The sequence below is a fragment of the Cyprinus carpio genome, chromosome A22 (assembly GCF_018340385.1).
Source record: "Cyprinus carpio isolate SPL01 chromosome A22, ASM1834038v1, whole genome shotgun sequence".
NCBI classification, from domain to species: Eukaryota; Metazoa; Chordata; class Actinopteri; order Cypriniformes; family Cyprinidae; genus Cyprinus; species Cyprinus carpio.
The window spans coordinates 4,202,198-4,214,643 of record NC_056593.1 but is presented as its reverse complement, the minus strand read 5'-3'; positions in this window follow the sequence as shown (position 1 = coordinate 4,214,643).

The following is a 12,446-nucleotide window of genomic DNA, read 5'->3' as shown; positions in this document are numbered from 1 at the left end:
TCCCTCATAGCAATGGCCATCCGTCTAGACAATCGCCTGAGAGAGCGGAGGGCAGCTCGTCGCAAGGAGTCTCATTCCCAAGTTCCTCTGAGGAGGTCTGTTTCTCCAGGTTATATTCCCTCATCCAGAACTTCCCCAGCTCCTGAACAGCTCCATGAGTCCCCAGAAGACATGCAAGTGGGCCGTTCCAGGCTTTCTCCCAATGAGAGGGAGAATGCCTCTACTGTGGTGCTTCTGGCCACTTCCGCTCCTCGTGCCCCGAGCTCTCGGGAAACGCCGGTCCCCGTACAGCAACAGGAGGGCTGTGATGGGGAAAATTAGAGCTCCTCCTGCTAACGCCGTCCTAGCAGTTCCCGCCACTTTGTCCTGGGAGGGCCACCAGCATCAGGTCCAGGGTATGATTGATTCTGGGGCCGCAGGCAACTTTTTAGATCTAACCTTGGCTAAGAAACTTAAGATCCCGACCCAACTTCTTTCTCACCCCCAGGCAGTTACCGCCTTGGATGGCAGACCTCTGGAAACCGGGCAAAGTAACAGAGGCCACTCAGTCCCTGCGACTTACCGTCTTTCAACAACAGCAGGAGGAGACCCTCTATCTCATTGACTCCCCCGAGTACCCTGTTATCCTGGATTACCCTTGGCTGTGCAGACATAATCCCCATATCGACTGGCCCACTGGCACTATTCTAAGCTGGGGTTCTACTTGTCAACTCTCCTGCCTACTTCAGAGTCCCCCAGTCCCTAGTTCTGAGTTTCAAGAGTCTGTTGACCTGTCACGAGTCCCCAGTGTTTATCATCAGTTCAAGGCAGTGTTCAGCAAGTCCCGGGCTACCTCCTTACCACCTCACCGCACTTACGACTGTGTTATTGAATTACTCCCTGGCTCCTGCCCTCCCAGGGGTCGGATCTTCTCCTTGTCTCCCCCAGAGCGATCCGCTATGGATCTCTACATCAAGGAGTCCTTGGCAGCCGGTATCATCCATGCCTCAACCTCCCCAGCTGGGGCAGGTTTCTTCTTTGTTCAGAAGAAAGACCGGGGTCTTAGGCCTTGTATTGATTACCGGGGCCTCAACAAGATCACGGTTAGGAATCAATATCCCCTACCCCTCATGGACACAGCCTTTGAACTGCTTCAAGGGGCTTCTGTTTTCACTAAACTGGATCTCCGCAATGCTTACCATCTGGTGCGGATCCGGCAGGGAGACGAATGGAAGACTGCCTTCAACACCGCCACAGGCCACTATGAGTATCTCGTAATGCCGTTCGGGCTCACCAATGCCCCAGCAGTATTCCAAGCGCTAATTAATGATGTCCTCCGGGATCTGCTTAATCAATTCGTCTTTGTTTACCTTGACGATATTCTCATTTTCTCAAAGTCACTGGAGGAGCATGAGGGGCATGTGAGCAGGGTTCTCCAGAGACTCCTTGACAATCACCTCTATGTTAAGCCAGAGAAGTGCGAATTTCATGTTACCCAGGCTCAGTTTCTCGGATTTATTGTCACTCCCTGGCCACCTGGAGATGGACCCTAAGAAGGTAGAGGCGATCCACAACTGGCCCATACCTACTACGGTCAAGGAGGGTTCAACGTTTTTATTGGCTGTGCAAACTTCTACAGGAAGTTCATTAAGAATTTCAGCTCTGTGGTGGCCCCCTTGACGGCGCTTACCAAGGGAGGAGGAACCAAGATTCAGTGGGGTCCGAAGGGCAGCAGGGGCCTTCGAAGATCTCAAGCACCGCTTCACTTCCGCTCCCATTCTTTGATCCCTGACCCAGACAGACCTTTTGTGGTGGAGGTGGATGCCTCAGAGGTGGGGGTAGGAGCCATCCTGTCACAGAGAGGTGAAGATGGAAAATTACACCCTTGCGCCTTCATGTCTCGTCGCCTGTCGGATGCCGAGCACAACTACCATGTGGGGGATCGGGAGTTGCTTGCAGTAAAACTGGCCTTGGAGGAGTGGCGCCACTGGCTCGAGGGGGCCCAGCACCCTTTCCAGGTTTCTCACAGACCACAGAGGTCCCCTGTGTTGCTTTCTGCCTTAATTCTTCCTCGTTTACCCTTGTCAGCAATATGCAGGTCACCTGTGCCTTGTTTCTCTTAGAGTATTTTAGCAGTGTTTTTCCCTTTGTTCAACACTTGGTTTGAGTCTTGGCTGCGTGCTACCTGCTTTGTTTTCCAAGTCTTTTCAAGTTACCTCAAAGTAAGGTGTCTTTATATTTGATTGCCTGTATGCTCTAGTTTTGGTTTCTCTCCTCATGGAGTTTTTGTTTATTTTCCCTTATGGTTTTTTTGTTTCTCTCCATTTTTCTCTCATGTATTTATTCCTCTGTCTGAGAAGAACTTTTGGTGGATTTTTGGTTCGCAAAGACCTTTTTTTTTAATAAACCACCTTGCCCGGAGTACTGGCTTGAGTATTTCGTTTGGGTCCAACATTACACCCTCTGTGGCCTAGTGGCAGATCTCTCAACCACCACACCAGAGACCCGAGTTCTAGCCCCAGCTCGTGACAGAAAAAACCAAGTCACTCATGGATCCAGAAACACTCAGTTCCAAGGACCTGTTGGCAGTGATTGCTCAACACGAGGCATCTTTTCAGCGCCATGAAGCTGTTCTCAGCCGACAAGAGGAGCTAATGACCTAGTAAGCTCCTCGTGCACTTCCGGGAAGAATGGAACTGGAGGTGGCTGCCGGCGATCGCCGTGCAGCACCCCCAAGAACCAATCGTCCAGCCTTGAGCGTTCGGGAGATGGAGGGGCCTTCCATGGCAGCCCGATGCTCTCCGCAGCCCGGGCAAGCATAGCAGTCAGATCTGACTCGGGCAACGCCGCTCTCCCAGAAGGAGGCAACGCAGCCGAATCTTCATCTCCAGAGCCTAGCTCGTCCCCCATGCAGTGATCGACATCAGGTCATCTGCTGGTGGGCCGGATGAAGTGCTGGGCCCTGCCCTGACCGCGGCCTCAGCAGCTGCATCCAGGTACACCAGAGGGTACGATGCGCTGGAGGAGTGAGGGGCCCGTGGACACTCCTTTCGGTGGGGAAGCCCTCACTGTGACCCTCAGATCACCCTGGCCATGAACTGCAGTAGCCCTCCTTTTGAAGGAGGAACGAGAACGGGGCATGGGGAGGGGGACTCCTCCCCATTTGACAAAGAGGAGCCTCGATCGCAACATCGCGATGGTCGTGACTATCAAATGATCGTGACCATCAAATGGAGCCAGGAAGTGACCACCTCCAGAAACGCACGAGTGGAAAGACATCTTTAAAAAGATGCCCCGTCACTCGTGGAGCTCTTTTAGAAAACACTCTTTTAAATAAGAAAACGCCAAAGTGTTGAAGCGCCCAGGAGGAGTTGCAGCGTGACTGCAGAATGGGAAGCTGCAGCACGCTGAGAAAAAGGCAGCAGCACTGGCAACCCCCGCTGACGTGCCGTAACACCAACACTCGCGTCAAACTCGTCTTGACAACACTCTTGCTCGAGAAGCTGAAGGCTCGGCTCCGAAGCGAAAAGCTGAATGTGCGACTGCACGCGCTCTCCTTATATACCCACACTGCGGGGCGGGGTGCACGATGCAAATCTCGCATGCCAACATTCATTGGCTTTTTTTTGTTAACACTCGAAGGCGATTCGTCTCTCTAGCGAGATCCCCGGTTTCGTCAGTCACTGACGTAACGTTGAATGTGACTGACTGAAAGGGAACTGACAAAGAGGATAATAAATAACGAATCACAAAAAGTTTAAACAAAAAGGGAATGTGTGTTTGCTTTACCTTGCTTTAGAACTGTGGCGCGAGTGACGGTTAGAGATGAGGAAGATCTGTGTCAACCGTCTCTATAGTTTAAATACAATTTGCGGGACTCGTTTGTCTGTGCCTGGCTGTGAGAAAACACAAAACTGACAAACTGTTGTGTATAACACTGCATATTTAACACTTGCCATTGATAACTTTGATGTAATGGTGCGTTAGTTCCTTGCTTCTTTGCTAGCTAAAGTTACACATATGATGAGCTGGTTAATCTTCAGATGAAGTTTACAATAAAACACAAAATGTTCAAAAGTGCTTTAAATAGGAATAAAGAAGTTCGAATGCTTACCTGTTGTTTTCCGTGACCGCTTCGCGAACCGTGCTGCTGTGAATGTGATCCCGTGAGCTGTCGGGGATGAGCGGACGTAACTGACTGAAAATGCGCACATTTTTTGAAAAACACCCGGGTAATATTTTGTCTCGAGTAAAAATTAATTACTTTAAAAGGATTAATCTATGCTTAACATGAAATAGATATATGTATTTATTATATTATCATTTAATTATTTAATTAGTTATGAAAAGGTAATATATTACCATTTAGTTAGGCTATTTTAATTAGTTATGAAAGAAATAAAGCAAAATAACATATAGCCCTATGTTATAAAAACTAGACTTCTCGAAAAACAATGTTAGAAATCATGAAATGAGCCTAATTTTCTTGAAATTACCCTAAATCCAAATGACACATAATAATATAACTATAAATAATTAAGTATTAAAGGGATACTCCACCCCAAAATTAAAATTTTGTCATTAATCACTTATTAAAGGGATACTCCACCCCAAAATTAAAATTTGGTCATTAATCACTTCCCCCATGTCGTTCCAAACCGTAAAAGCTTAGTTAATCTTCAGAACACAAGCGAAGAAAACAAAAATAACAACTTAATTCGACAATTCCTTTGTCAACAGTCTCCTCTGTGTCTCTCCCACATCACAGTAGCACCATCTTGGAGAATATGAGCTGAACGTAGGCAGCGTAAGCTCTTCTCTGTCAGCTGCGTAACAAGGAAACATTTTCTACATGTATTTATGCTTTAATGGCAAATAAGTTTGGCATCGGGCCAAAAAAACAAATTGCCACTAGATAAAAGGCAATTATGGCAAATAAGTTTGGCATCGGGCCAAAAAAAACAAATTGCCACTAGATGGTGGGCCAGAACATAGTCAAAAGATAATTTAAGGAATTAAAAAAGTATGTGAGCAGAGTGGAGTGTTAACAATTTCCCCTCCGCGCTCCCGAGCATTTAATAAACACGCCGCTGGAGGGTCACCATTTCCCACTCCACTCCTCACAGAAACACCACTCTGCGGCTCAAGTATTTCAGTATGTTTGAAATATCACAGCTCTGGTCATAACTTTATATTAAAAAAATTAAAATAATAAAATAACAGCATTTACCTGTTCAAACTTTTTTCCTGCCACACAACAAGCTAATAACATGGTTGTCAGCATTAAAAGGTATAATTGCTGCTTTTTGTGGTGCAATTTTTTTGTGATTGAAATAACAGTATGTTTTCATCTGTTATTTTACCTACTGATCGATGCATTTCTTACAGATTTCTGCTCATTCGAAATTGGATACAGATAGCAATGTAAGATTACATTTGTAAAAAATACTTGTTTAAATCATGCTTTCAGCTGAAAAATATTCAGTATCTAGAAGGACATGAATTCTTGCTAAATATGCAGTTATATTACGGGTCGTTGGCATCAATTGTACTCGTGATGGAGCACTCTTGGAGCGAGTGAAAACCACGCTCTGACTTTTAAAAAATCCTCTCCTCGCTCCTGTCAAAATCACACCTCTCATACATTTAAAATGCAAATTTAAAAGTCACAATAATTCATTTTATTTTTTTTTTTTATTATTTGTCAGCTTTATTTTATAAAAATATTCAAATTCTTCCGGAATAGTTTATTTTAATCAATGTGAAGAGAAACACTCGATAGCACTCATCAAGCATTTTTGTGTTTGTGCAACTCAAACATCAATCCTGTTCATTTGTTTTAATTTCTGTGAATCTGTTTTCTTGAAGATGGAAAAAGACCCTGATGATGACTCCTGCCAATGAATCTGACTGAAACCGGAGCTGCCAGTGAGACGTCACAGAAACTTTATTATGTTGATCCTTTCATTTAAAGGAACATAAAGCAATGTGGGAAACCAACAGTGTCACGATACCAATATTTCAGTATTCAGTACTAATACCAGTGATACCAAATTCAGCTGATTAAAATTCAAACTAATTTGCTATAATTCAGTTATTCAAATATAAAAAAAATGTAGCCTGATTTTTTTTTTATATGTAACATAGCTTCAGAAAAGACAAACCGTAAATTAGCAACTAATTGATTAAAGATTGAGAAAGCCTGACCCCTTTATTTGAAATAAAAAAAAATTGTAACATTATAAATGTGTAATTTTACTGCCATCTATGATCAATTAGCAATTTAATGTGTTCTGGATGAATAAAAGTATTAATTTCTAAAAAAAAGATTCAAACAACATGTTGGCTTTCTCATTAAGAAAAAGAGAAAAATATAATTCCAATAGTACAGTAGTACAGTGCTTGAGTTTCTTTCAGTTTGTCAAGGTTTAAAGGTGCTAAAGTTATCTTTAGAATTTTCATATTAGCAACTTTACAGTTCTACACAGGACGATCCCTGATGAAAACACCAGTATGCTGTTGTTCCTAAGATTCCTAAGATTTGGTGTTTTCAGCAGAAATCCTTTTATATTAAACTGAAGCTTTGTGCTTTTGTCTGTTTGTGGTGTCATAAATTTGTTGTTAAAGGTTGAAATCCTGCAAGGGATTTCCTTCTGCAAGGGAAATCCTCCATGACATTTCACCATTGTGTCCTTGATTAAACTCTGAATATCAGGATTTGAACCTGCAACAACTGCACTGAAAGACACGGTCGAGAGAAGCAGCAACCAAATGCCAAAATGTGTTATTTTCCTAACTGTTACTGGATGCTAAATAAGCTTTTACTGGTATATTAAGCAAATGAAGGGTGTTTAAGCACACTTAAATGAATAGTTCAAATGAAAATCATCCATCCACAGTTTGTTTCTTCATCAGAAACAGCTTTGGAGAGATCTAGCATTAGAGCACCAGTGAATCCTCTGCAGTGAATAGAAAAAAACAGCCAGAAGGACATGAGCCAAGATGAACACAGGAAACACACAGTAGGGACTAACAATGCTATGAATATTATACAGAGCATCACAATCAGGGACTGAACAAACAAGAAAAACTTTAGAGGACCACTAACATGTGACAGGAAACAGGAATACAACTTAAAACCCTCTGGAGTCTAAGGGTATTTTTGGGGCCTGGAGAAGTTTTGTCATGCCCTGACATTTGTGCTCTTTTTTCAGTTTCTTATAAATATCTAAATGGCTAAAGTCCATATCTCACTGTAATCAGCACAAACTGGGCTATAATAATATGTGAGCAGCATGTATGTACATGATTGTGTTTTTGAGAAAAAAAATGTTATGCGGTGGTTAGTGAAAAACTAAAAATGTTAAATCACTTGAATAAGGCAATAAAACACATACAGAACATTGGTTCCCGGGACTTTTGAGAACTGGAGCTTGTAGCCAAGAATTTTTCTTTCTAAATTATGTGAAAATCATCTTGTTTACTCACTTATAGGAACACAATATATTGATTTAAATTTTCTAAGACACTTTTTGTTGGTAAAAAGTCATATGCGAGTAGGCGTCAACTATCATGAATTCACACCTTAGAAGACAAAGACCTGCATAATGAGCTGCATAATGAGCCATTCAGTCAGCTGTGTCACTGAGAGGGATGAGTTACAAGAAAGAATGTGAGGACAAAATAAATGCATATAATTTTATGTTTGTAGTTTATTTAGAATATATTTAATATCCCACAACATAATTTAATATTCACTTGTGAGTGCAGTTAAAACAGTTTATTAGGAACAATCAAAGCTGACTTTCAAACTGAATTTTTTGCACCATTACTCCAGTCACACAATCCTTCAGAAATCCTTTTAACAATCTTATTTTCTACAAAAAACATTTATTATTATTATTATTATCATTATTATTATTATTATTAATGTTAAAAAAGAGCTGAGAATTTTTTTTCCCGGTTTTTTTATGGGGGGTGTATAAATTGAAAGAACAGCATTGTTTGTTACATTTGTTACAGTTACATTTATTGGTACATTTATATTATTTACATCAAGCTTTTGAATGGTATAGTAGTGTATATTGTTACTGAAACTTATTTCACTTGATTATACATTTAGTCAGGAATTATAGTTTGGAAAAAAGTCTTTGGAAAAAGTCTAACTAGTATCATTTTTACACGTTATGTGAAAAACTAGTACAAGTATATAAATAAATAAAAAGAGACTTACTCATGTTTATGACTCTCTGCTGGATAAAGTGCTTCATTCTTTTTTTCTGAGGAAATCCAAATCTCAAATCCTCAACCACATCACATCTTTTTGGGGTGAATTATGTCTTATTCCTCTCATCGCGAAGCAAACAGTAAAATAAAAAAAAACTTGAAGAACAATCTCGCTGCGTTGTCTTCTGTTGTGTGGGCGTATTCAAACGCCGTGTTTCAGTGAAACATTTTGAATCTCAAAAGCGCGGGGGGCGTGGTCGCATTAGAAGATAATGAAGGGAGACGTGAAAAAAGGACATCGCATTGTTTTCATATGGATTACTTTATCACAGAATATTTGTTTTCGGCAATTGTTTAGTTTAAAAGTAGACATGCCAGGCTTTCTATAGATATGTCTGAGCACACCCTCTAAATGAAGATCACGGAGACCAACTTGGCGGAGAGCACACCCTGTAACTGAAGATCAGCGCAGACAAAGGCTGCAGACAGCACTCCTTGTTTGTTATCTTTATTTTATAAGTGCACAAAGTTTTGTTGTTATTATGTCTGTATACAAAACAAAAGTAGACCCTTTACAGATTCGATTGATGTATTTGCTCTTATCTGTACGATCAAAAACTGAAAGTGTAATTTAAGTTCTTTCGGGGGTCATCAGGAGAAAAATGCCTCATATAACGCGTTATACGCATTAATCGACTTCAGAGGGGGTTAAACATAAACGTCCCAGGACAGAACCAGGTAAGGTGGGCGATTTTAACTTAGCTTCTGGCATAAAATATGAGTTCCTAATCTATAATAATGCATAATAACCTCCAAATATATGTTCCCGTGAAGAAACAAAACTCATCTATCGGACATCTTGGATGGCTTGAGGGGTGGACTATATTTTCAGCACATTTTCATTTTTGGGTGAATTTTTCCTTTAACATGCTTTTTATTGGTAAAACAGCAATATGCATTAATTATTATAATGTGCATACAAGTTCTCAGGAAAGACTTTACTGTCAGAGCTGAAGCACTGTAATATGCCAAAAAAGTAGTTTGTTTTTCCATGCACGGTATTACCAATCAAGCTTTTAAAACGGTTTCATTTGTGTAAAATCAGTTATGTTGTCTTATGTTGCCTATGCATGAATGGGCAGTATTTCAGATACATGTATTTAAAATACACATATGAAATAAAATGTAAAGCCTTTGGCAAAAATCAAAATGTAATTTGTATTTAAATACATTTAAGATTAGTATTTTTGCATTTTAAAAATAAAAATACTTTGCCAGTTAACCTCTTTATCAGGGCGCTGATTTAGTTCAGACACACCCCCTCCCCAGAACCTCAACATTCATCACGTGAGCTGCAGCTTTATACAACTCCATCCAGCACTGGGTGAGTGACTTTTCTCTGGAATAAGATAAGGTGTGGATGTCATGGTCAAACAGGCTCAACCCTGCTTAGCTTCAGTGTGCAAACAGTCTTGGGCTGCAGGGTGATATGGCTGCTGTAAAGTAGGCCTACATTTCTGACTTAAAGGGATAGTTCACCCAAAAAATGAAAATTATCTTACTGAAGTCATCCGCTGGACGCCACTCTCTCGTGAATGTGGGTACGACAGTAAGTGGAAGCTAGAGATTAAGATTTATAAAACTGTAAATATGGATATTTTTTCTTACACAAATTCATCACTTTGCTTCAGAAGGCCTTTATTAACCCCCACTGAGGTCGTGTGTACTTCTTTTATAATGGATGGGACCGGGTGCAATTCTTTGGACTTCAATTATTATTCAACCATTATTAAGCATGGATTAGCCTGGACATTATTTAATATAACTCTGATTGTATTCGTCTGAAAGAAGAATGTAATATACACCTTGAGGGTGAGTAAATCATGGGGTAATTTTCATTTTGGGTGAACTATCCCTTTAAAGGCCCTTTCACAAGGGACGTGGTGGAATCACCATGCAATGGCGCTTTCTCTCGTTGTAGAACACAGTTTGTACAGTTGAAGCCTTGTTTGTACTTCTGCCTGTTTATTCTTTCTACACAGCAAACATGCTGACTGTGTGCACTCCTCCCTAAACGGACACACAGCTTTTTTTTGACACTTGCTTGACACATTTCACACTTGCTCAACTTTGTATAATTCTGTGAAACGACGACATGGGGGTGACTCGAAGTAGTTCTCTAAACCATCAGAAAGCAGTGGTGAGAGGAAGTAGTTTGCCCAGTAGTATTGTCAAAACAATAGTTTTCGTGAGAAGTTGGTGAATAAATGGATTTCTTCAAATATAAACTGATAAGATTGTGGGTCATTTTGGAGGACACGTGAAAATATTTTTTTAGTAAGCTACGAAAACCCACACAAAAGAAACAAAGATCTGTGTGTAAAACCCAGTAAAAACTTAAGAGAGTTCTCGTCGGCGGTGCGTGTGACGTAGTTGGTTATTGGTTCGTTCAGTTCTCTGCCGCGCGCGCTGATCCGTCTGAAGCGGTTCACTCAGAGTTGTAACAGAAATTTTAAGAAACATCAAGAGCGTTGAAGACGTGGCTCTGGCTTCTACAGTCATTTGAAAGCAAATCTGCAAAGGCTATTATTTGCTAGCGATGAAGATCTTAGTAGATGAACACAGCGTTGTGCTGTCTACGGTTCAAACAGCTATAAACTTAGATAGGCTACATTAACTTATACATTATACAGTAAATACTACGCTGTCACAGAGTATGAAATGAATACCCTCCAAACCCGCGTTAGCTCTGTTCCAGGAATGCCTTCGCCTAGACACAATTAATATTAATATTTCCACAATATTTATGCTTGCAGAAATATACATTTGTTTACATTTTGTTTACATACTTAAAGCCTGTTTTAATATTTTACTTATTTTTTTTTTTGTATATATTTTCATTTGCATATTTGTTCTGTTGTATTTTATTTTTTTGTGTCATTGGTTGTACTTTGTTTTTTATTATTGTCTTATGTTTGATAATATATGAACTTTGCATAAATTAGGCTAGTATTGTTTTTCTGAAACATCTAAATTGATATTATCAGCCATGCTTGAGGGTTAACTCTGGCAGAATGAAGACATACATAGCCTACTGTAATATCATATTATAATTACACTACAGTTAAAGTTTTTGTTTTCATGGTCTTGAAAATGGTATCAAATATGGATATTTTGGACAGCATTGAATCGAAGTTTAGAAATATCGTGAAAATGCACATACCCTTGTTAGGTTTGGTGAGATGTAAAAAAAAACAATCCAAGAAAAAATCATCTCTGATCCTCAAAATAATAATAAAAAAATAACCTAAATGCACAAGAAAGCAAAACTCTCTACTTGCACTGTGAAAAAAGGAACTGAACCTGTTTAACAGGAAATTGGTCTGATAAAAATGCCAAATAGGCATTTTTTTTCATATTTTGTCATATATTATCTTCTGTATCTGTTACTTGAGCCTGCATGAGCCTTTAATGGTTTTAAGCAAATTAATGTTTTATTCACAATTCACCAAAGTTTATTTACAGATATGACAAAAATATGCACTTTGTATTATAATGTTAAGATGACTATATTTTCAGCACATTTTCATTTTTGGGTGTGAATTTTCCTTTAACATGATTTTATGGTTGGTAAAAACAGCAATATGCATTTATTATTATAATGTGCATACAAGTTCTCAGGAAAGACTTTACTGTCAGAGCTGAAGCACTGTAATATGCCAAACTCCTCACAAAAACCTCAGAAGAAGAAAAAAAGGTAGTTTGTTTTCCATGCCACGGTATTACCAATCAAGCTTTTAAACGGTTTCATTTGTGTAAAATCAGTTATGTTGTCTTATGTTGCCTATATGCATGAATGGGCAGTATTTCAGATACATGTATTTAAAAATACACATATGAAATAAAATTATTAAAGCCTTTGGCAAAATCAAATGTAAGTTGTATTTAAATGCATTTAAGATTAGTATTTTTGCATTTTCAAAATAAAATACTTTGCCAGTTAACCTCTTTATCAGGGCGCTGATTTAGTTCAGACACACCCCTCCCCAGAACCTCAACATTCATCACGTGAGATGCAGCTTTATACAACTCCATCCAGCACTGGGGAGTGACTTTTCTGGAATAAGATAAGGTGAGGATGTCATGGTCAAACAGGACTCAACCCTGCTTAGCTTCAGTGTGCCAAACAGTCTTGGGCTGCAGGGTGATATGGCTGCTGTAAAGTAGGCCTACATTTCTGA